General features: G+C 39.8%; 1 protein-coding gene across 6 annotated transcripts in view; it reads left to right on the forward strand.

Annotated features, from left to right (window-relative positions):
• The window catches only part of lingo2 (leucine rich repeat and Ig domain containing 2), a 252837-nt gene that overhangs the window by 184346 nt on the left and 44273 nt on the right, over positions 1 to 24218 (forward strand). Inside the window, exon 5 of one of the 6 annotated variants that reach the window (XR_008572877.1) lies at positions 178 to 9282. The exons of the other annotated variants lie outside the window; for them this stretch is intronic. The gene's annotated coding sequence lies outside the window, so the exon portion shown is untranslated. Of the gene's footprint in view, positions 1 to 177; positions 9283 to 24218 lie in introns of those variants that run through there. 6 annotated transcript variants of the gene reach the window in all.

The following is a 24218-nucleotide window of genomic DNA, read 5'->3' on the forward strand; positions in this document are numbered from 1 at the left end:
AGCTTGCCCTCATGTTCTATGTTTACTTTTTGAAGTGTGAACATTTCCGCCATGGTGATACACACCTACTCTGCGCTGATTAAGATGATATTATATTTTTAACATATATATGACAATTGTCTAAGGCCTAAAAACAATTCTTTTTTTCTCTTTTCTCCTCTGCTTTCCTTGATGCAGGTAAGTTAGTTTATTCTTCCTACAGTATTTACCATTCTGCTCACTCTTACTGTTGCCAGCAATAGAAGGCGTTCATTTTACGTTTGTTTTCCCTTAAATAAAATAAACACCTTCACCTGCGGTTGTTTGTGCTGCAGTTAGTGGCCTCGAGTCACTATGTTAGCAATGCATGGGAGACGGCGTGCATTAAATATCACTGGCATCTCAGTTAAACCTTAATGAAAGAACTTCATCCCTCTGTGCTCTCCACTCTCTGACAGGCTAGAAAGAACATTTGGTCTTCTGTTGCCATGGAGACAATTGTATTTGTTCTGAGTGTAGCCGCTCTTGGCTTTCACAAAATGTCTGACGCACTTCTGCTTTTTTTTCATGTTATTTTACTTCTGGTTGGGGAGGTTAATTGATGAAGACGAATGAGTGAGGATTAAAGAAAAGATTGTGTGCCTGGGTGTGTTTGTGATTACAACACAAACTCTGCAGCAGCCAGGGATGATAAAGCGATGCAGAGGTTGTACTTTTTGTTAGCGTGTGTGTGTGTGTGAGTGCAGCACACACACGTATATTCACTATACTGCGAAAAGAGTCTGTGAGTGAAGTCCAGAGTTGGAGAAAAACATTGACTCACTAACTCGGACGAGTGCTGTCATGTAGTTTCAGGCTCGGCGAGGTGGTTAGGATTCCGCACGCGTTTGATCGGCATGCTCCGCTGTGTTCTGGAGGGAACAAGGTGCATGTTTGAGGTGTGCTGGCGTTGTTATATAAGCCGGCGTTGACACCAGGCTTTTTTTTCCGGAAAGACGACAGCCGTGCCTTTTTTTTTTTTTCTCACCTACAGTATGTCACATTTTGGACTGCTGCTTCCTTACACATACCTCATTATTTTATTGATAGAAGCTTTTCTTAACATGGAAACCCAACGTAGTTAAAATGTACATTGGGTTGGCATTTTATTGTAGGCGATCTAAGGCACACCTGCGCAATAATCATGCTGTCTAATCAGCATCTGAATATGCCGCGCCTGTGAGGTGACTTATGAAAGATGAATGCTCACTAACACAATATTTGAAAGAGAGTCTATGCCGTTTGTGTGCATAGACAACCTTCGAGTTCAGCTCATAAAAAATTAGGGAAAAAAAAAAAAGTGTTGCTTTTATCCATCTTTTTTTCCATTCCGCTTATCCTCACTAGGGTCGCGGGGGCATGCTGGAGCCTATCCCAACTGACTTCGGGCGAGAGGCGGGGTACACCCTGGACTGGTCGCCAGCCAATGGCAGGGCACATATAGACAAACAACCATTCACACTCACATTCATACCTATGGACAATTTAGAGTCGCCAATTAACCTAACGTGCGTGTTTTTGGATGTGAGAGGAAAGCGGAGTACCTGGAGGAAACGCACGCACGCACGGGAGGACATGCAAACTCCACACAGAGAGCGGAGATTTGACCCAGATCTTCCCGATCACCTGACTGTGTGGCTTGTGTGACTGTGTGCTAACCACTCAGCCACCGTGCGTCCCGTGTTGCCTTTCTATTTTTGAAATGTATATAGATGAGGGGCGTCCAAACTTTTTCCAGCGAGGAGCACATACTGAAAAATGAAAGGATGCGAGGGCCATTTTGATATTTTGTAAAGCAGCACATGTAGATATGCTAAAAAGTTCCCAGAAAAACATGCATCTCAGCTTTGTGATAGAGGTGAAAAACATTATTAGTTTGAACTTTGGTCTTTGCTTTTTTCATGTTTTTGCTGCTGTTTTTTTTTATGTTATTTTCAAAATATTTCTGCTTTCTTCTTAAATAATCTTCATAAATGTAATTTTCGCAATATTATGACTTTATTCCCCTAATTACTTTTCCCTCAAACTAATATTACAAAAATTAAAACTTTTATTTTGTTTTGCTTGTTTCTCATAATATTATGACTAATATCACAAAAAATAATTAAAATAAGTAATAACCATCCATCCATCCATCCATCCAAACAATTTCTTCCGCTTATCTGGGTTTGGGTCACGGGGGCTGCAGTCTCAGTAGGGAAGTCCAGACTTCCTGGTCTCCAGCCACCTCTTCCAGTGTGTCCTCTGTCCGCCCTGTGTGGCCTTCTCCTGGCTGGGCATGCCCGGAACGTCCGGGAGGCATCCGGACTAGATGTCCGAGCCACTTCAACTGGTTCCTCCCGATGTGAAGGAGCAGCGGCTCTACTCTGAGCCCTTCCCGGATGATCGAACTCCTCACCCTATCTCTTAAAGTGAGTGCAGCCACCCTATAGAGAAAACTCATTTCCGCCGCTTGTATCCGCGATCTCGTTCTTTCGGTCACGACAAAAAGCTCATGACCATAGGTGAGGGTGGGAACACAGATCGACCGGTAAATGGAGAGCTTTGCCTTTCGGCTGAGCTCTCTCTTCACCATGACGGTCCGGTACAGCGACTGCATTACTGCTCCGGTTGTACAAGTACGAAATGGCACGTAGTAGCATACCACCCATGGAGTACTTATAATTTTTGTAAATTGTGACCTGTGACTCTGTGCATACCCTTTTTGGTTAATATTTATGTATTCATTTTTTTTATTTTATTTTTAATTTTTTTTTCGCTCCTTTCACGTTTGTCCTAAAATATTCCAAAAATATAGTAAAAAAATAATAAATTTTCGGAATTAAAAAAAAAAAAACTACAATCAAGTGACGGAGCAATGTTCGAACCACAATGTAGCGAGCACGACTGTGGTAAAAATAATCAAATCAAAAAATAAACTTTTTGACTTTTTCTTCCATCATTTTTCTCTCAATATCTTTACTTTAATATCGTTAAATTACAGCTGTTTTTTTCTTTTTTTTCATAATTATGACTTACCATAATATTTTATATTTATATATACTTCATTCTTTTAAGATTACGACATTCTCCGCAACCTAAAATGGCAAATTAACAAAAATTACAACTTTAGTCGTTGTTTTGTTTGTTTCTACTACAACTTTTTTTAAAAATCCTTCTTTTTTCTTTATTATTTCAATTGTATGCTACTAAAATGACATGATTTTTCCTCAAAATATTTCTTATTATTCTTGTAAATCTTGTAAAATTCTTTAGATTGCAACTTTTTTCTCTCAATATTTTGACTTCATTCTTGTAAAATGACTGCTGATTTTTCAGGTTTTGCTGTTGTTTTTTTTATTTTTGAAATGTTCTTGTTAGATTATATTTTTAGAATGTGCCGAGGGCCACAAATGGCCCCTGGGCCTCACTTTGGTCATCCCTCATATAGATATATTTAAAGAGAGGGGTAGTAGAGGCTTGCAGGCATGTTGAGTTCTTGTGGAAAAAACAGCATTCGACTTTGTGAGGGCAGGGCAGTAGCGTCACAATACTTTGGACACGACTCTGAAGCTTTGACAGTAGGTAGGCGAATATGCCGGTTGTCTCACGTTGCTTTGTGGATGCAGCACCTCATGCATCAAACATACGACGGGAACCCTCCAAGGGGCTTCCAAAGGGAGTTCAGTCCGCCATAAACAGAGTCATCCTTACGGTCGCAAGAAGTCCACTGACTTCAACATACTGTGCTCTGTGTGTCCAAATACTGTGTTATGGCACTCCTGGACGTGGCAGCTCGCATAGAAATCTTTCTAGACAGATTTTCTTTACTTTGGGATTTTGTTTAGTTTTTTTTCTACATATTCAGTCTCTTGTTTTTTTTAAGTTATGTTGAGCTGTGGTTTTAAAGCAATTTTACCAGTCACAATGGTGGCCCCAAATGTTTGTCACCGCTAATTAAAATAGTCAATGACATTTAAAGACATGCAGCCTGACTAGTTCTACGTTACAGTGATCCTCGCTACTTTGATTTTTGCGGCTTCACTCTGTCACGGTTTGTCAAAAATATGTAAATTAATAAATCATGCTATTTTGTGGTTGAATACAGCTTATTTTTAGTAAACAATGTATTCATATTTAAACAAATTTTACCTATTTTCCCTTAATGAAGCATTTTCAAACATGAAAATGGCTAAATGAAGTAAAATACAAATATAAGGCATTCGGAAGATGCATTGAAAGACGTGATGATGTGTAGTATTCACGCTGGTCACTAACACGGGCTACTGTTGAGCTAAAACTCAACTTTCAACCCCCGACGTCACTTCCTGTCTACCTGCCAGTCAGCTTCCCTGGCATCCAAACACATTTACAGCAACACACACAAGCATTAGTATTACTTATGTCTTAAATGGCTTAGTACAGAAACCAGGAGTAAAATAGAAACAAAAACAAGGAACTCTCCCAATGCTAACATGCGCAAATCTATTTTATGTTATTTATGTCTCATATGTCTTATTTTCTCTTATTATTTCTACTATATTGGGTAATAGGAGTTTAAAGATGACTATGGGGTCTTATTTCATGTTTGGAGGGCTCTAATAATGTTAAAACCTGTATTTAGACAGTTGAAAAACAAAAAAAAAAAAAAAGGTTTTCTGCGGTCTAGCAATGAAAATATTTCTATTCATAAATAAGGACTCATACTTCGTGGAAATGAATTTATCACAGGTCTGGAACTAATTAACCGCGATAAAGGTGGGATTACTGTACATAGTCCCTTTTTATAGGGGATCCTCCAGTGAAACACATCCAACTTTTCAAACCTACATTAGGTTTGTTTTACTATGGAACAAGACTATTTGTGGATCTTCAAATATGTCTATACTGGGGTGCTCTGATCAGGGTTGTATGCTGCTACCGATCACATAGATTAAGTGCACAATTTTAAATGTACTCTTGGTTATATCAGGGGTCGCCAACGTTTTGTCTTGCGAGAGCTACTTTTACAGAATGAAAATGGCCAAGAGCTACTCATTTTGGCAACATTTATTTTCATAGCTTATATCAACCCAAACAAAGCGAATATGCTTGTTTTACCAGAACATCAACAAAATGCTGGTTTCCACAAATCACATTTTGTATTTCAGAATGCATTTCTTTCTACTGTTCTCACATTGTTAACTGAAAAGCTGAATGAAAAGCAGGCTTAGAGGCGCCTCATGTGGTCATGGGGGGCTCCCTGGTGCCCCTGGGCTATATGATATGAAAGGGGAACAATAACATTTAGAGAAAAACATATTTGACTTACTTTTTCAAAATCACTTGTGAAATTTAGGAGCAGGCGCCTTCTTTAAGGAGAATTAAGGAGAAATGGTGGCGCTCCAGCAGGGCCGACGCATCCAATCACTTTTCGGACTATCCGCCTTAGATCGGCATATGCCGATACTGTGCTTTTTCACGGGAATTGATCGGAGCGGTCCTAGTATATCCTTTTTTGTCATTATATAATTGAGTGCTCCAAATATTCTTCATGATGTACACTCAACAAAAATATAAACGCAACACTTTTGTTTGGCTCCCATTTTTCATGAGCTGAACTCGAAGATGTAAAACTTTTTCTATGTACACAAAAGGCCAATCTCTCTCAAATATTGTTCAAAAATCTGTCTAAATCTGTGTTTGTGAGCGTTCAAAATTCATCTACCTCTCAAATGTGGCATATCAAGATGCTTTAGGTTGGCCACAATAAAAGGCCACACCAAAATATGCAGTTGTACTGCACGGATATGCCCAAACGGATATTTGAACCTTTGATCTCCCCTAGGATCACCTTGTAGCCTGTAGCCTTAATCGGAATGCATTTTTGACAGCCTCATACATGCCTGTGTCAACCGAAACTTTAGGTCATATCATCACATAAACTGGAAAATGCTCCCAACCAGAATATAAAGTCATCATTGCACACGCTCACTGCTCAGATCGCAAAGGATCGTGGGATTTGTTTGGGTCTGGCATGGCGTCGAATGGAAACGATAATGTTTTGCATTTCTGGAGTGAGGAGGAAACCATAGGGATCCTTCATGACTTAAATAGAAAAGTTGTTTGGTGTACTTGAAAGGAATGTTGACAGGTTGTACAATCAGGTGCTCCTGTCAATGGCGGCCATTGTTGATACCATGTATACAAATGTTTTTCAACATATGACGCAAAACTGCCAAGGCAACACATACAAAAACATAAAGGCAAGCGTTTTTTTCTTAAGGGTCCAGCTTTTTGGTGGAAATAACAATAAAATGTTTTGTTTTGATTCTGTGACGTTATTACCAACAATATTGCAAATACAGCAGAAGCTCTGTTAGGGTGTTTTTAGGTTATCGTTAAAAATTTACATCAAAATTTAGCCTTTGGTTTGCATACATTTTCTGGTTAGTGTACAATATGGCATGAATCTTTTTTGTGTTAAGACATTGTGTGAGTCCAATTGTGTTCTTTATGTATTTTTATCACAACACGCAGCTTACATGGAAACAGGAACCAGAATTCAGCTCTGTCGCTTGTCTGTGATGTCATCAGCGGTTGACTCTGTAGTGCAGGGGTGTCAAACTCGTTTTCATTGAGGGCCACGTCGCAGTTATGGCTGCCGTCAGAGGGCCACTTGCCACCAGTATATTTGAATATAAATATGAATATCACCTCATGATATTATTACACAATTGTCGATGTATTTATTACATTTTTACTAGCAATTGATGGATAACTTGCTTGGAAATGGGTGAATTGAGTGAAGGGAAAATGTCAAGGTGACAAGCAGACACGTATTTGTTTTTGTGGAGTATCTTGTTGCATGGTCAGATAATATTCAAGTGTAGAAGAACTGCATGCGGTACAATTTTTCTGTCAAAATGAAAGAGCAAATACATTTAGAAGGAAAAAAGTGAAGTACATTTTTGACAGACATTATTCACAGGCTTTCGCAGACCACATAAAAGGCGAGCCACATCCTTGAGTTTGACACCTGTGCTGTTGTTTTTGGCTAACTAACACAGTCACACCACAAGTCTCAAAAATGAACACAAAACACATTTTTATTGTTTCCAATTGTAATTTTACACGCATACAACAATTGTAAGTGTATGTAAATAATGAATGAAAGGGACAAATGAACATTTATTGGTGCCAAAGACGCGATGTGGCAGCGAGATCAACACAGGCACCACCTTCCTGTTTGTGAGTTATTTCTTGAATTCATAAATGTTTCTCACCTTCTTTATAAAAATTCTGGCACTTCCAACTTCCTTTGGCTCCTTGGGGGGTTATTTTGCAGCTGCGTTGCTCTCGTTAAATGTTCATTTAATCCTTTCACTCATCATTTTATATGTATTAATATGCCGTTCAATTTTGTTTCTGCATGTAAAACTATAATTGTAAAACTTTTGTTTTATTTAGTTTGTTTTATTTTTGGATTTCTGGAACACAGTCTTTGTATTTACATTATTTCTTAATCGTTTTTTCTACCCGTTTCGGTTAGAGTCGGATCTTCTGGAACGGATTAATGATGCCAACCAAGTTTGCACTGTGTGCTGATTAACATTGGTGCGTACACTGGAATATTCTTATTCTTGTCTTAAAGAAACCTGAACGGGAATATCGCGTGCATGTAAGCGTGGCCGTTGTGTTCATTTTAGATGACACAGATACCGTGAGGGTGCCAACATGAGAATTAAGACAGCTAAGAGCAGGAAAGGAGGACAGAAGATAGTCACGGTGACGAGTGTCTTGTGAAAGGGTGAGATGAAAGAAGATGAAAGGATTAATGTGCACACACCAGCGTCAGTGGATGTGACATTATTTTATGTTGAAGATGACAGAAAACACAAGCCGACAATGTCATTATGCGTTAAAACCATTTTTTTATACCCCCGATTAGATGACGGGGCACAGACGTGGACTCTCTTATCTTTTTAAGGACTTTGATGTGTCACATGGGTATTAATTATGAACGATGAGCCAGATCATCATATTGCAACAGCATTTATGGCTTCCGGGCCACATTGGGTTAAAAAATGTCAAAGGAGGGCCGGCTATACTGTATATATGTATACTGTATATATTTGGGCTGTCTAAAATAATGTGTTAATAGCAGTGGCAAGTTTATGTAATTGATTACATTAAACTGTTTAGAGTGATGGATGCTGAGGGACTGTCTTGGCCGACACGTCTCTTCAACATTGCATGGAAGTCAGGAACATTCCCTCTGGAGTGGCAGACCACCTTTTTAAGAAGGGTGGCCAGAGGGTGTGTTCCAACTATAGGGGAATCAGACTCCTCGACCTCCTTGGGAAAGTCTATTCCAGGGTGCTGGAGAGAAGGGTACGACCGCTACAGGAGTTGCAATGTGATTTTCGTACCAGTCGTACAACACTGGACCAGCTCTACACTTTTGCAAGGGTACTGGAGGGTACATGCGAGTTTGCCCAACCGGTCTACATGTGCTTTGCAGACTTGGAAAAGGCATTCGACCGTATCCCTCGTGGTGTCATGTGGGGGGTGCTCTGGGAGTACAGGACTGGTGGCGCGCTACTACTGCCATTCGGTCCTTGTAGAACCGGAACAGCAGCCTGGTTCGCATTGCCAGCAGTAAGTCCAGCCTGTTTCCGATTAACATTGGCCTGAATGTTGGCCTCCACCAAGGCTGCTCTTTGTCACCGATTCTGTTCATAATTTGCATGGACAGAATTTTAGGCGCTGCCAAGCCGTCGAGGGAGTTCAATTTGGGGGCCTTAGGATCTCGTCTCTACTATTCACAGACGATGTGGTACTGATGGCCTCATTGGGTTGTGATCATCAGTGTTTACTGGGGTGGTTTGTAGCTGAGTGTAAGGCTTCTGGGATGAGACTCAGCACCCCCAGTCGGAGGCCATGGTTCTCACTCGGAAAAGGGTGGATTGCATCAGAGAAATATATAGTTGACTTTGTGTCAAAAAGGTATTTAAGACACGCCCTGATTGATTTATGGCCCCCTGTCATAAAAGTTTATGTTATGGCAATAAAACAAACATTTAATACATTGTTTGAGTTCTTTGCTCAGTCCGTGCCATAATTGTGTTCCACAAGGTTTTGTGTTGTTTTTGCATGCAAATGTTTAAGTAAAATTTTTCCCTCTTATTTTGCCATTGAGATTTTTTTTTTTTGTAGTAGTAGTAGTAGTAGAGGGTATAGTTTGGATTGGAATTGTAGCAGATCAGTGAATTTCAATAATTGTGATGCACAGAAAACAGGATGCACAGAAAACAGGACTCACGCATCCTAAAAAGCAGCACATAATAAAAAAGTGCACATTACATTTTAATAATGGGTCAGAAAATAGTGACAAGGTTTTTAAACTTTTCTTTTGTGATGCAATCCAAGTTGCCAACAGTTCATGTATTCATCTCTGTGGACAAGGTGACACACAGCACTTCTCATTCTTTATGTTCATCCAGTATTTGAGCAGCAAATGATTTCATGTACCGATCAAGTTCATTCTGCAGTTGCGTGCAATAGTTTTTGATTGATAAATGTATTTATTGATTTGTATTGATTTTCTATGTAGCCTGTATCGACCGGTTGGGGGGAGTGGTCTAGATGCAGGAGTGAGTGGCCTAGAGGGGTCATTTCTACTTTGCTCTTGAAGAAACGAGAGCACTGGTGGATGGACGACTGACAGGTAATCATGATATTTTTTAAGAAAATATATTTTTTAACAAACTAGCTGTAGTAGAAAGGCGGTAGCTAAGGATGTAATGTTTTTTGTAAAAGCACATAAGGTCTTTTAAAAACAACACATATATATTATAGGTGTAAAAGTATTAATTTAGGTTGACTAAAATACAAGAAAGAGGTAAAAAAGAGTTTACAATGTTTTGACTGTTTTGACTGTTTTGACTGTTTTGACGCTTTACTGGTTTAAATGGGAAAACAACATTTTTGAGACACTGCCAGACACACAGAGAGGCCAGAGGGGGCGGTATTGGGGCCCCAGCCACACATGCTGAGACACACCCAGATAAGGCTGGAGAACGTCTTGGGGGTGAGGGGTTGCAGGGGGGTAGTTAGGATAGGAGGGGTATAGGATTGGGGGCTTCCCCCACCCGCAACCGGTAGAATCCAACTGTTTTCTCTTAGTGTGTGGACTTTATTCTTTTAAAATGGCAGTTGTTTTTTTTTCCATTTCTGCTGGGTTTCAAAATGTTTTTGTTATAAATGTTCTTGTAGTCTTGACTTTTTTTCCATATTATTTCAACTTTATTTTCGTAACATCACTATTTCTGCAATTTAATTTTCTATTCTGTTTGTTGGTTTGTTTGTGGTTTTTTTTATTACTTCTTTTATATAACTAAAGTGACGTTATTTTTCCTTAAAATATTACGACAACATTTTCGTAAAATTACAACTTTTTCATTTTTGTTTTACTATTTTTAGTTTATTCTTGTAAAAGAATTTTTTCCATTATTTTTCCATTATGTGCTGTGCCGCGGACCACAAATGGCCCCCAGGCCGCTATTTGGACACCCTTACCATACATCAACACCACTGGATGACTATAGTTTATTCAAGCCGTCTTCTATTTTCAACACAAAAAGGAGCAATGGCTAAGACAGAGAACCCCACTCCGCTTTCTGTCAAAGGCTCCTCTTCCTGGAGCTGCTATGACGTAGTCCCTATGATTACCGCAAAGACCCGTATATCGCTAGAAAGTGCAGTCTCTCACTTCAGAAACCATTCGAATCATTTGGATTGTTCAACACTAACTTCTGGTATTTCTTTTAATGGCATTGCAAATCATATTGCTGTTCACAGCCTTATTAAAGGTTTAAAATCATTTTATGTGGAAACTTCCAATTTAAAAGTTTAATAGCTGTATATGGCCCACAGGTTGTTTGGGAGCCTGATGGAGCCTTATGGGAACCGTATATGTAGTCAGGGCCATATTACTTAGCTCGATGGCTAGTGCTCTTGAAGCTTATTCGTCGGACTGTGGTTCTCGCCCAAGACCCAGTGGATCATGCATTTTATGCTGGTATCATTCTCTCCTTGGCCCTGTGCGACCACACCTCAATGAGAGCATCGCTCCCCATCCAGCTGCTCCTTCCAGTTCCTTTCTTGCCTCATCTCAGAAAAAGTCAGAAGTAGTTTAGGTGCTCAGTGCTTGCACCTAGGAGGAAATTGAAATGCTGATATAAGGAGTAGCCTGGGAGAAGATAGAGGGGCTATAACAGCCACTGAAATTGCCCCGCTGTGATGAGAGCGAGAGACATATCTGCTCAGACATGGGAGAGTTCCTCCTGCGGCCAATCAGGAAGCTCGTTGGCATCCTTTAGTCTTCATTCCAATCTTGATTCATTGTCAACACAACACTTCTTTTACATGCACCTTCTTCCTTTGGACTTATTGTATCCACATTTCCTCCAAAATTGCATCCGCTCGCCGAGGAGTGCAGGGATTTAATTCACTTCACAAATAAATGACCGTCCTCCTGCTCGTTTCCGGAGCAGGCCAGGTGCCTTCGTGAGTATGCAGGCGTCACATGTGAGTGTGCGCGTTTAAAACATGCACACTACACCCTCCCCGCCTGCGGCTGCTCATGCAAAAAACATATATTCTCCCAGGCTGGCCTCCGCGGTTACGTGGTCAACATTGTGTATTAGCATTGTCACGCAATGTCACTCTCAGTCAGTAGTGCGTCTGCAGCAGCATGTCATCTTTGTCTTTTCCATTAATAATTCCAATTTTATGCTGATGAGTACACCCAGGGCGCAAATTGGACAGAAAAAAAGAAGCGTGCTTCCTGGGGATTGTGCTTCTCAAAAGCCATTTGATGAGTGAAGACATGCTGAGATTTGTTGACACTGCTGTTTACACTCCGGCTGTGTGGCAAATAGCTTGTTGTTTTATGAGAAGGTGAAAGAGACATGGGAGGCCGCAGCAGAGAGTCCCTATTCAATAATCCAAACGGGAGGCAGGACCGAATCCAAAGCATGTGTTGTTTTTAGATCCACTCTGTCAAACATACTATGATGATTAGCAACTGGTAATAAACGGGAGCAACGACATTTTACTTTGCGCGCCAACTCAAAATTTAAAGTCGGCAACATTTTTGTCAAGTTTGTGCTATGGCGTGTTTACAGTTGCGTTGCATCACAATAATTGCTGACGTTTTCAAGGTGAAATACTTTCTTGCTCTTGCGTGATGAACAGCTCCAACACTCACTCGTGCCTTGTTTATGGAGGACTCATGTTTTCAACTGTCCTTACTTGTCAACCCTACAGTCACCGGGAAACGACCGTATTTTGACCTTCTTTCCCAGCACCGTCCCGTTTCAATAGATACACGTATTTTAACTTTCATTAAAAAATCCTCTCCGGTGCTGCCCGAGCAGCACAGAATCACAACTACCCTTCTGCTAAAGTAGAGCCCCTGCAAATGGCGGAAAAACCTGGACAATGGACGTGCCAATGAAAAGCCCTAAAAGTACCTATTTGTGAGACTCTGCGAGAACCACCTTAATGACAAGCGGCAATGGAAATTGCAGCAATTTTTCAACTCCAATTTCAAGTTTCACACTTATTGAAACGAGAGTGCGGTTTGAATTTGAGTTAGTACAAAAAAAAAGCACTTTGCCTGCACAAAGCCGGGTTGGTGACACTACCATAAACCACCTGATGTATGCTGACGATCTAGTGATTTTCTGTCCATGCAGTGCTGGGCTACAGCAGTTATTAAGGGTTAGTTCACAGTCTGGCCAATTTGCATAATGCTAACATGCACTCTCCATGTGTCATCACGTATTGTGTCCTACCTATGCATTCCATATGAGTGTAATGCAGGGGTGTCCAAACTTATTCCACAAGCAACCGTACCTCGCTGCATCGCGGTCCGAACATCGCTCCCTCACTCTATTGAGGTTTCTCAAAAATTAATTAATTAATAAATTATTACTGTTTTGTGCTTGAATACGACCTATTATTATTCCAAATATATGTATTTTGCACCCAAATTAAGCATTTTCAATCATGAAAATGGCTAAATGAACGAAAATACAAATATAAGTTATTCAGAAGATTTTATATGTAGTGTAATATCTGTGACGTTGTGTGCGCCTTGAAGATTGGGGCCTTGGAAGTGGCGGGTACCTTAGCTAGCTACTTTAAAGTTGCTGACTGTTAGCATGGTTAGCAGTTTGGGGAGTGCCAGTGACTGCCGTGAGTTGTGGCTGACAGCAGCTCCTGTGTGAATGTTCACTGTGCCATTGCAGTACACACACACTGGCCACTAGGGGTCAGGAACGTTAGATTGATGAGATAATAGCCACCAAGTATCCTGTCAATGCTAACATGTGATGTAATTATTAATTAGTCTATGTAGTTATTAATGCTTTTAATTTGTATTATTATGTCAACTATATTGGGCAATACAAGTGTAAAGTTACATTGACATCTTACCTTTTGTGTTGTAGGTGACACAGCAAATAATTATTAATGTAACATTATCTGATAATGTATCTTATTAAGAAAAATAAATGATTTTAATACTTTAGAAGCCCAGGTTTAAGGTATTACTACAGAAACATCGCCCTCTGCTGTTTCGGAGGCGCTACAATCTGCGAAGGCGTTGTCATCTTCAAATTTTACCTTCAATCTGTTCCAAAAGGACTTTTTACCACCCCCATATTGTCTGAAACTGGAAATCTCTATCTTTCCTATTGCATCTATCCTCCCATGCATCCTTTTCAGGGATCCTTCAGTTTAAAACTCTTTTCTGTCAGGATTTTTGCTAAGTGTAATGTATCGTGGAAGAGTGCCACGACTCAATAAAAGCCACCACACCATGGAAATGTGAAATCTGAAAACAATGTTAAGTAATACAGTGTATGAATGGACATATATGCTATATCGGTGGTGTCCGTAACGGCAATCGCGAAAGTAGTATTGGTCGCCTACATCATAACCGTCACTTCGTAGATGTCATATGACATCTGTCAGCTGACATTAAGACACCTCCTGATTCGCTCTTGTGCCGCGGCGGCACAAAAATGTGGAGAACAGATGTCGGCAGCCAAGCATATTAATATAATGCAACTTTCATCTTTATTATTCTGATGAAGGATAAACTATCTCAGCGGTAAGATGCCTATATCTATAACACAAGTTATCCCTTCACTTGTAGCAGCTACTTATGTAGAAAAAAAAAAAAAGTAAATTGTTTCATGGCTGTGCTTCACGTCATGAACTCTACTATGGAAATGTGTGTTTTCTCCAAGTTTGTTTGTTAAACTACTATTTCAGGATGAATTGTAAACCGTTCCCATTGATGAAAGCGTTTTAACATGTTGCCTTTCTCGGATACAGTATATGTAATGATGTATAGCAAATGCTAACTGGACGTAATACACAATGAACGCTTCGTAGCTATTTTCACCGACATATTGCTCAGGTTATGTACACAACTATTGAGAAATTATGTGTAATTATCTTTATTGCCATATTGATTTGAATTGTGAATTACTGAATGATATCAACCATTTTAATGACCTGTAAACTTTGACACTGTGCATGAGAAATAATAATCATCAGTATTTAGTATAGTAGTTGCAAAGTTTACCGGTTAGATATTGCATATGCTATATGTTTTATAATAAGAGGTAGATCATTTTGATTGTGTGCACCAACATGTAAAATGTACATAAATACTCATATTTATATAATATAATATAATATAATATAATATAATATAATATAATATAATATAATATAATATAATATAATATAATATAACATAATAATATTTATAAACACAATAAATAAATATATATATATTCTCTATGTTTATAGTAGGATGTAGATCTTTGGGACAAAGTAGCCCACAGGCTGAAACAGTGTGAGCACCCCTATGCTACTGTATATACTGTAGCTGCATTGTCAAATATTGACCACAATTCATTTAAAATAAAGTAACTATCAAATATCATAAAAACGTTTCACTACACTTTATTTTGAAAAACATGCACCAGAATCACGGAATTACGGAAGCGTGCCCTGTTGACACGTGACTGATAAGAAGAGGAAGAAAAGGCTGAGAGAAAGGCATTTCAAGTAAATTAATGCATTTGTTGTTCAAGCCTGTGAAAACGACACTAATGTTGGCGTTATTACCGACAGTAAATTTAAATATTGAAAAAAAAAATCCCTGCCTCAGCGACGCAGCGGCAGGAGTCCGCCTCTCATGCAGCCCACCACCACAGCTTCAAAAAATCAAAGGGGAAACCCTGTCCATTCTCATGAAGAAATAAGAAAAAAAATCTATTTTTGTAAGTTTCTGCTCTAGGTGCACATAAACAACCCCAGGGCACACAAACGCACACACACACACACACACACACACACACACACACACACACACACAAACAAACACACCACCTCATCTCAATCCCATCAATACTTTACATGCAGGGACAACCTGAGCAGCTTCAGTAGAATCCACCACTCCAAATCAAATGTGTTTTTTTGTCGACAACCCGCAACATCCCACAACATTAGGCACACCTGCTTGTCTAATGAGATCCAATTCAGATAGATGTTAATTTAATAATAAGTTGTAGTCTGCAGTGCAACTGCAATGCATCATACTGAACGTTTTTAATGCTTTGACCCCTTTACATAGATAAATCAGGTCACCAAAATACTGGAAACAGGTGTCAGTAAGATGCAGGGCAGCACTACACTAAACAAAAGCTTGCTATGCAGTACTTCCTTGCAGCAGCAACACGTAAAAGACCTCATCTCTTAAATAGTACAAACAGGCCACCAAACACTTTGCAGGCCTCCATCACTGTTGTGTGTGCAGCTTAAAGTATTCCTCACAACCTCCAATCAACATCTGCTGACTCTTTAAAAAAAAAAAAAAAAAAACCTTACTCATCAAGTGGCATATTTTCTCCGGTACAATCAAATGTAATTCAAGTGGAGGTAAGGGGAAGAAAAGGGGCGTCTGTGATATGTGCATCAGAGTCATAGTGAACAAAACAACAACTTTATGCAATCACATGACTCAAGCTCTATAAATAGTGACTTGAAGTTTCATGCATGGAGGCGTGTGTGCCTGGGCGGCGGCATCAATAGAAACGGAAGCACACTGTCAGCTGGACAGGTGACAGCAGAATGAGGCAGTGAAGAATAAACTTGTGTTTGTACACACCTTCTCATTTTTCCATCCGTTTTCTATGCTGATTATCCTCATTAGGGTCGCCGGGTATGCTGGAGCCTATCCCAGCTGACTTCGGGCAACAGGCGGGGTACACCCTAGACTGGTTGGCAGCCAATCGCAGGGAACATATAACTAAACAATCATTGACACTCACATTCATACCTATGGACAATTGAATTAAATCAACAATTAACCATGGGGTAGTATTGTGTGTGTGTGTGTCCAAACTTTTGGCCTGTACAGTATATCAGCAGTGTCCAAACATTTTTCAGTGAGGGCCGCTTATGGAAAAGTCAAAGGATGCGGGGGCTGTGTTGTTGATTTTTTTATTTTGTAAAAAGTCAGAAGAAGACATTTTGTAAGTATTTAAAGACGGCTTTGTGTACCTTTAGTGTACCTTTGTACCTTTAGTTGTACCAGGCATTAAAATGGATCAATAAACTGAAGAAACAAGGGTGGCCTAATAATCTAATAATTTTTTCCATGACTGTACAGTAGAAACGACATTTTCTTTTGAAAACGCATAAAGTCAAGGTGCCTTGGTAAGAAAAATTCATACTGTGTATGACTTCCATGAGCTTCCATGAGGACTCCATTCATACGTCTCAGCAATGACTCCAATAACTAATTGATCAAATCATCTGGAATGGCAAAGAAAGCAGTCTTGCATGATTCCCAAACTTAATCAAAATTCTTTAGTTGCATCAGCATTGGATAGAAATTGGTAGTTCTCCTATGTTACTCTGGTGGTGTCTGGCATAACAACATTTTGACAAAAATCGGATAAAAAAAAACGTAAGTTTTACAGGCATGACATGTTATATGCTCACGTTTCATGTAAACACCACACTCTCCTGCAGGGCAGTAAGTGTAATTGTGAATATAGTATTCTACATTGGTCACTAGGTGTCGGTTTTTGGTGAGACAAGGGCCAGACGTGATAGTCAGAAAATGTTTCAATAGATAGGGAACACTGTGACACACACAAACAGGAGTTTTATTTACATCTTAAATGGCTTATTTACACTCTAGAGGGATCCTGACACTTGGAACTACAGAGTCAACTGCTGATGACATCATTGACGGTGGACAGAGCTGGGGGACTATGGCTTCCGGTTCCGGCTTCCATGCTCACACAACACTAACAGGGATGTTTTGTGATTAAAAAAAATATGTTATATGTGAACACAGTGTATTAATAGCATCACAAGATGCAAACCGAGGCAACATTTTTCTGTACATTTTCTAACTGGTGGTGTACGCTAACCGAGGTTCCACTGTAGTATATCCCAAGATAGTAGTGATCCAAATACAATTCCAAAATGATTGATGTGCAGCCGTACAGGAGCTTGAGCTTTTATGAAACGCCAACTGGATGTTAACAGACATAATTCAGACATTTTTCAGCCGTTTTGTTCATTACTAGTGGTGTCATGAGACACTCAGTTCTCTCAGAGACAAGACAATGCACGAGATTGGGCCTGCGAGAACGAGAAGAGATGAGATTTTAATTACTTAAAAGTACAATTAAAAAATGTATGACAATATATTGCAATTTACTAATTTCATTTCTAGTACGCTACACTCTTCTGCACTCCCTGCAGCCCCGCCTCCACCCACAGAGACAAAGAAGACTGTGTGAATGACAAAAGGGCTTACTGCGTTCATGCTGTTGTTCTATGGAGCAAACGCGCCAAGGTGCTGAAACCAATTCACAGAGTGGACTCTCTTCCTGCCTGTTTAGAGGCACGCATGCACATGGCAATATATGGATGCCGGCAAAATGATCAAGTTCATATTCATTTACTGTGTGATTTATTTATTTCTTATTATCGTCCCAAACCTAGTGCCCACAAGACATTTTTTTTCTGAACGAGAAATCTTGTCACATTTTAATCTCACAAGATTTTGTGACACGAGGTCTTGTGACACCCCTATTCATTACTCATACTTAAGCAGACGGCGTTCGAACTTCCGTAAGCTGAGACATTATTCCTACTCAAGCAGATGTTTCATCGATGTATTTGGATGTTACTCATGCTGTTCTGTCTACCATCCATGGCCAAAAAATGTGAATTTGATGTTGTAAGACATATTTACACGGACGGCAGTATAGGACAGAGTCGTACCCAACACAGACGAGCTTGCTGCCCACACAAACTCCAGCACTGTTTGGTATTCCATGTGGGGACTTCCCAGTGTGTGTGTGTGTGTGTGTGTGTGTGTGTGTGTGTGTGTGTTACAAGCAAGCGTCATAGAGTGCAACATAAATGTATGCAGCATCAGCACCGCCATTACTTCCACAGTTATTCGCACCAGCCATGGACACGCATGCAAATGTGCACCCTAACCAACACACAATTATTGCACACACTTACATGGTGCGAGACCTTTTATTACATGTACGGCGCCCTGGAGTCGACATCCTTTCCAGCAATCTATTCTTACTTAATTATTTGAAGTCGGGGGGGTAGTGGTGGTTGGGTTTGAGACCTGCCTTAATTTGCCTCTATGCAGCGTGCAATTAATCACTGCCTTTTGCTAACTGACAGCCTTAATGGACGCACTCAGCTCTTGTGGTCGATCGTCTGCCGCGTTCCTTCGGCACGTAGTCACACAAGTCAGACAAGCGTATCCTTCAAGACACACATAAACACACTTGCATTGACCCGGGTGCTGAGGTGGAGTGCTGAATGATTACATTCATCCTTGCGTGCCCACACCCACCTCTCAGTGGCGCTGGCGGTTATAACAGAATCAGAAATATGAAGTGTTGATTAAATACAAAGCCAAAAGGCTCATAGGCAGCGAAGGCGTTTGCCATGGTTGCAAGTCAGCATTAACATAAAAGGAAAAAAAAAAAAACAATTTGAGTCGGGCTTCTTGAACGCTTACAAAGAGCGCCGTGCTGCTTTTAAGGTCCTCGTAAGCCATTTGGAGCTTGCACTGTTTCCCCGATGAAGAAATTGAGGATGTTGCCTCAGGGGAACACAACAACATAAATCCAACTAGGTTTTGGACCCTGCAGTAAAAGTCTGCTTCCCCCAGTCGAAAGTGAAAATCTGCTTTAATGCACAACATCAGGAAGTGACACCATCACAAAGAAGTGATGTGAAATAACCATGTGCTCTTCTTCTCATATATTGTAGTCAGGACATTACAGGGAAAATATAGAGTGCGAATAGGATGCAAGTAGACTAGCTTTTGGTGCGGTCGACCAGACTGCTGTAGATTTCTGTGATGATAGATTTCTGTCGGAATTATTTCTACCAGCTCCTGAATTATGGATATTTTTTACAAGCATGCTCTCCAAGGTTAAGACGGAGCATGTGGAGTTTAATCTGACTGGGAAACTTAGCTCTACGCTTCAATTTGCCTCAATTTGACTCTGTAAATCTTGATCAGGCTTAGATTTCCTGAAAGAGCATGACATCATTGCGTCTACAACTAAAGTAGAATTAAACCTGATGAAAGACTCATTCCGAGTCTGTTGACTCGTTCTTGAAGGACCAATTTGAAGTCGAGTGTGACATCGTTAGTTGTGTAGTGTAAACGAGGAGCAATTGTCACCCAGCCACCTAGCCAACACTGGTTGACACCTGATCAGACTAATACATCAACAAACAGTTAACGGGAAGTTCCCTGATCATTGGGACCACCTCCACACGAGGGCTTACGAGGAAGAGGACCTCAGTTTCACTTTAGAGACAGCTTTGACCCCGAACTACTGGCTGGGTGGCTGACTGCTCTCTCCAACGCTGACATTACAATGACTTGTATTCACTCCGAATAGAATACATTGTTAAACAGTTATTTATAGTTGAAAGAATGAAACAACCCGAGTGGTTCCGGCCCTGTTAAAAGGACCGTATGGAACAGCTGAAACGATCATCTTGCACAGCCGAAGCGGCGTTACATCACACAGTCAATGAACAATGAACACTTGGCTAAAGAAGGGGCGATGCAAGTTGCTTTGCTGTTAGCGTTGTTTTTAGTACAGCGGTACCTTGGTTTTTGTTATTAATTAGTCCCAAAAGATTAGACCGAAACCAAAGCATACGAAAACCGGGGAGATTTTTCCCATAGGAAATAATGTAAATCCAATGAATGCATTCTCGACACAGTACAGTACCTCCAGTATTTATGAAGGGCTACATACAGTCCGCACATACAGTCCTAGTACATTCAAATTAAGATGGCAATAAAAATATCAATTTACCGCCAAAGTTAGTGTAAAAGAAAATCCAAAATAATTATTATATGACTACAAGACTATGGTACAATGGGCCCATTTAGGGAAATCAGCTGAATGCTGCAACAGTAAAATAAAATAAAATAAACAAGGCTCCCAAGGCTGAACTATTAACACAAGTGGGAAAAAAAAGAATTATGATGTATTATACTGTATATTATTATTTTCAATTTTATTTCATTTAATTTCAATTTAATTTTATTTATTAAGGTCAGTAAAGTGGTACCTTCGTTATTATGTTTTGTTATTAAAGCTTCAAAAGGTTTGACAAAAACCGAAACGTATGACAAGCGGGGCAGTTTTTCTCCACAGGAAATCAATCAGTAGACACACAAATATTAACAAAAAAACCTTTTATAAAGAATAATTATAGCTTTAAATGTTACTTCCCATGCGTCCTGGCGAGATGGAATTTAATAGTGTTTCTCACCTTCTTACTTAAATCGCTGGCACTCACAACTTTCTTCGGCCCCATGGGGGGTTATTTATCAGTCACACTCAATGAAAAATGCATGGACAGTGAGTCAGCAGTGTTTGGACACTGGATTTCGCAGAACGATACAGTACAGGGCAAATGAACTACTTTGTTACGTGCAAAATTTGTGTCGCACACCAAATCATACGAAAAACGGAGGTGTACGAAAACCGAGGTTTGACTGTATTAGCATTACAAGTTCACCGATAACGGAAACCTCTTTTTCACCGAGGTGATTTTTTTCACAAATGTTTAACCCAGGGGTTCTCAAATGGTCTCAACTGGGGGCCCACATTTTCCGGTTGTCGTTAAGTCGTGACTGTCTTTTACAGGTATTTAAGACACTTATACATGAATATACTTGCAAAACAAAGACACTTACACATTAATGTACTTATAAAGCAATACTATTTATGCTCATTTACTACCCGCAAGGCATGCTGGGAAGCCTACGCACACACGTCTCCCAACAGGAAGGTACCCAGCTTTGCGAATACAGTAGTATAAAATAAAATAAAATATCAATCATAGTATCAAAATAGTATCGTTTTGTAAGTATATTGGTCACATGGTCTTGACCAGGGATCCACATTTGTGACTCACATTTCTGTCAATCAAAAGAAGTTTTTTTTTTTTTTATTGAGTATGTCATCTTTTTAAATGTTAATATGCATAATTACATGTCCAACGTGTATTTTTGAGAAATGCATTCAGGCATTTTATTAATAAATGATGAGAAATGGCATGCATAGTAATAATACATACATTAAAAAAATAAACATACTAAATATAAATAAATAATATAGGGAAAAAATAATAAACAACAATAATAAATAGAATTAAAAATAACGCATTGTATATCAAAATTGCATTAAATAAGACCACAAAAGCAAACATGTCACAAGATCATGAAAATATTGCTCAATTTTGCTTAAAAAACCCAAGTCAGACATCAGTTGTATACTGCATATTACAATGTTAATTTCTGACTAGCTGTCTGCAACCCACCCAGAATAGGTCCCCACCCATCGGCTGAGGATCACTGGTATAACCCATTCGTATATCTGCTGGAATCCGCCATATGTTTTAATTTGTGTATGTTTTCCTCCCAATATATTCCAATGTGACAATTCTGTCGGCCAATTAATGGACAGCAGTCTGAACTCCACCCAATATAAAGAAAGCAATACCACACTACTTCAACCGGTACACAAAAGTCAGACCAGGCTCGGATATTTTAGAACCCTTTCCAATGGAGAAGTCTAAAAATTCAAATTTAAACTGTGCAAGGATTGTTTTGTTCCCTTTCTCTTCTAGTTTTGCCTCAGTTTTTGTTGTTTTATCATCCTTCGTACTTCCCATACCCTCCGAAAATGTGCCTATTCAGTTTAAAATAATCAACAGATGATGTTTACATTCACCAGGTTGACTATGCTATTGTTGGCGATGTGGTGCTTCTCCATTGCTTGCGTGTTGATAAACAGCAGCTGAGAACTGTGCAGTTCTGTGTGCGCGTCCCAAAGCCAAGCAACAATATGTGCTGCCGTGATCACTTATTTGTATCGAACAGACGTCCCTCGGCGGTAATTATGCGAAATCACGTGAAGTCATCTGCGGGCTATTTAAACGTGTGTGTCATGCTGTTATTGTGGCGAGCAGGCCGCCTCCTGGCTGTGCGTAGCCAATCAGGGATTAGCCTCGGAGTGATCGTGTGCTCCCGTGCTTGACCCGCAGAGGAAACTGTATTGCATGTCTACGGAATTCGGGCGATAGCTGAAGGCTGCCGATGTTTACTGGAGCAACTCACACACATGCCGTTTGAGTCAGTTTGCAATATAAATATGTGTGTTTTTTTCCTGTCAAAATGCGTCTGCCATTGGGTGCTTGTGTCTCTTATTTGTATTCATCTGATGGATACTCATATTGACAGCAATGTATTTTTTTTTTTTTTTGCACTTCTGGTCCCTTTGGGTGGAGCGGTATGTATTGAATGTCTTTTAGAAGGCAAACAAAATACATAATTGATGACTCATGATCTACTTATGTTTATATAACATTAGATAAAAGGGCGTCTTTGAAGAGCTCAAACTCCATGAGCGATTGAGAGTGATGAAAAAGGCCCAAGGTAATAGTGAAATGATTGGCCAAGTGCTGACCTTTGACGCCTACAGAATGAGTATCTCTAAAGGGTTTCATCATCCCTGAGGTTGATTGCACTCAGCCCACCAACACAATGAAACACTTGCAGAAGACAATCCATCTGAGAAGGCTGTATATATGTAATGCTTTTTCCCCAAACAGTGCCGAACAGTGCGTGTAACATGTCTCGTTAAACAGTAGCCTATCAGAAAAGTCTTTAATCTCTGTTCTCCTCCCAGGAACTAAAATCATTCAAGTCGTCTTGAGGGCCTTTCGAAACCCCTTGGTGATAGTGTACAGTTGGCGGTCCAAGTAGTCCAAACAGAAGCCGTAGTAATTCTACACTTGATTAAACTTACTTAAAACGTGTCAGAGATTGCTGCCTAAGACTTCAAAACGTGATAATAGCTTCCACTTCACTCGTCCACATCACTACTTCCTGAAACTGCACTCTAAGAATCATTGAAAATGTAGTTTTTAGCCAGAACTATCTGTATCACTGCACAAGCTGCAGGGTTCAAAGCATGAGAAACTAGAAAAGCACTCGGAGATTGCAGACCTCTGCCAAGCGCCATAGTCCCACCCCATATTGTGATTTACACCATAAATATTAGTCCTACATTTATTTGATCTATATATTTAGATTGCCAATGTCAGCGTGCTAGCAGTGCTAACATGCTAATGTTAACATGCTAACACCTAGCAAAAAAAGCTAAGTGTTGATATATGTGTCTACCTGTGAAAATGGCTAAAAATGCTACTACGCTAATGTTAGCATGCTAGCAATGTTAACATGCTAACACCTAGCATGATAGTGCATGATAGTGATACTATGCTAATGTTAACATTAGCCTAGTATGTTAGCATGCTAACATTAACATGCTAACACCTAGCATGATAGTGTTATGTGTTTATATATGTTTCTACCCATGAAAACGCTCACATGCTAACATCAGCATACTAACACCTAGCATGCTAGCGCAGTGTACCGTACCTGGATTTCAAGCAAATTTGCTAAATGCCACCCAATTTATACAACCTGCTTGTGTTGTAATGCTGATGTTTAGAATTTTGGTGTTCATAAATGCACCTCGCTCGCTGTGAATGCG

This window comes from Dunckerocampus dactyliophorus, chromosome 11 (assembly GCF_027744805.1).
Source record: "Dunckerocampus dactyliophorus isolate RoL2022-P2 chromosome 11, RoL_Ddac_1.1, whole genome shotgun sequence".
Classification (NCBI taxonomy): domain Eukaryota; kingdom Metazoa; phylum Chordata; class Actinopteri; order Syngnathiformes; family Syngnathidae; genus Dunckerocampus; species Dunckerocampus dactyliophorus.